Raw genomic sequence first — 2,265 nt, forward strand, 5'->3', positions numbered from 1 at the left:
TCTTGGTTTTGAGTCTTTGAAGGGCCTGTGGGGTCAGAGAGGCCTCTGTGTCGGAAGTGGGGTGAAGGGCTCACCCCCACCCCAAGTGTTTAAATAGAGCTTCTTGTGCAAGGCACACGTCATGTACCCCTGGCGTGGGGGCAGGTGGGAGGCGGGCAGGGGGCCAGGGAGCAGGCCCCACTGAGCCAGGCCTCCATGCCAGCGGGCCTCTGTCGTCTTTGATCTCCGGGCTTCTGAAGGGCTGAGAGGCAGAATGGTGGGAGCAGCCGTCAGCCTCCCTCCCGCACGTCTCCATGGAGCTCTTGAAATAGATTCTGCCACCACCCGTGGAGGGCTGTGAGGGTTACAAAAGGTGTTGGCAAGCTTTGGCTTCTTGGAACCCCAGCACGCTAGGTTTGGTGGGCGGCCCCATTTTACAGAAAAGGAACACTGAGGCCGGGCCCAGTAACAGGGCTTGCCCAAAGCCACACAGCAAGTTAGAGGCAGAGGCTAGAATGGAAAGCAGCAATCCAAATTAGACGCTTTTCTCATAGATGAAAAGACTGAGACTCAGAGATGTGCAGTGACTCGCCCTAAGTCACACAGCAAGCAGGAGTGGAGGCCTTAAGGGAAACCAGAGTCCCAATTTCACGCCTCAATCCTCCTCCGATATACTAGGTTGCTGCCCTGCATGCCAGTGGCCTTCACAGTGGGCCTTAGGAAGGTGTCATACACAGACAACCAGGGACATGACCAGGTGAGCAGAGATGATCTGGGACACAGGAGGAAGGCTTCCTGGAAGAGGTGACCCCAGAGCTGAGACCTCCGGGACAAGTGGGAATTAGTAAAGCAGTGGGAGAGGGTGATATAGGCAGAGTAAATTGTGGAGGCATGAAACTGTATGGTTGTGTAAGGGGGAACCACAAGTGATTTGGTGTTATTAGGGCATGAGGTGGGGTGCTGGAGAGGTCTCCAGGCCTCCTAAAGCAGATCCAGAAGTGGAGATTTTAAGTTGAGGGCACTGGGGAGCCACTGAAGATTTTAAGCAAGGTGAGACAATGTTGCCGTGCCCCAAACAGAAGTCACTGGTAGAGGCAGGCCTGGAATTCCAGCATCCTGACTCCTAGCCTGGAGCTGTCGGGAGACAGATGAGACATTCTGGCTAAGTGGGGAGGGTGTTCAGCTTGCCTTGGGTCTCAAGGCTGGCCCGCTCTGCCCTGACTCCCAGCAGCTGCCGGAGAGCTGCCCTGATGGGGAACCGGCTCTGGGCCCTGGTGCACTGAGCATCAGGGAGTGGTGCCCTGTCAGGCGGGCTGGGGCTGGGAAAGGTGAGGGAGCTCAAGGACCAGCTCGGCAGGCCTTCCTCCCGTTAGCACTGGGCCCCTGGGCGAGCTGGGCATGGTGGCTGAGTCAGGCCTTCCTGGGACCTGACCCTGGCCTGGCCACCCCAGGTGGCCACCATGGCTCTGTGACTGGGCCATGTCATCTGCCACCTCCACTGCCAGAGCTGTGGACCCAGCAGGGGGCAAGCCTGCAACCTGGCAGCAATCCGGGCTGCGAGGGCACCCGAGGCCAGGCCTGAGTCCCATTCCCAAAACAACTTGGCCCCCCGATGGCCCTGGTGGTGAGCAGAAGGGGACATAGGGGCAGGTGGCCTCATGAGCTCTCACCCTTGGAGCCCTGCTAAGGGCACATGAGGTTGCACAGGCCCGTGGGCTGCAGACTGGGGTCTGGTCTCCAAAGCCAGTGGGCTGTTGTCTGGAGCCTCCAACAGACCCCCACAACTGGCAAGAGGAGAAACTTAATTTTTTTTTTTAATTAAAGCAAAACGTAGCTCTGCCCCCAGAGGGCCTAGAAGCAGTCACACCCCAGTAGCAATGAGCACATCCGGCCCAGATCTTGGTTCCTAAACACCACTCTCAAACACCGCTCTCCAGGAAAAGGAACCAGCACAGCTCAGAAAGACAACAGACTCCAGGGCTGCAGCAGTGGAATAGGAGCCAGGAGCGTCTTGGAGTGCTAGAGAGCAAGGCGATGCTCAAAAAATAAACAGATGCGGGGATGTCAGACGCAGGAGCCGACCTGGAGGCGATCCCAGCAGCCAAGCCTGGACCAGGATGAGCAACAGAACAAAGAACATAAAATTAGATTACAGACCAAAGTATAAAATAAAGATCCCCAAGTCCATGCTGATATAAATAATGATTGTCCCACAACTAGAAGGACCTTCAACTAAGATATACAACTATGTAAGGGCGCTTGGGAAGGTAAAGCAGGAAAAAAAAA

The sequence above is a fragment of the Equus asinus genome, chromosome 5, assembly GCF_041296235.1.
Source record: "Equus asinus isolate D_3611 breed Donkey chromosome 5, EquAss-T2T_v2, whole genome shotgun sequence".
NCBI classification, from domain to species: Eukaryota; Metazoa; Chordata; class Mammalia; order Perissodactyla; family Equidae; genus Equus; species Equus asinus.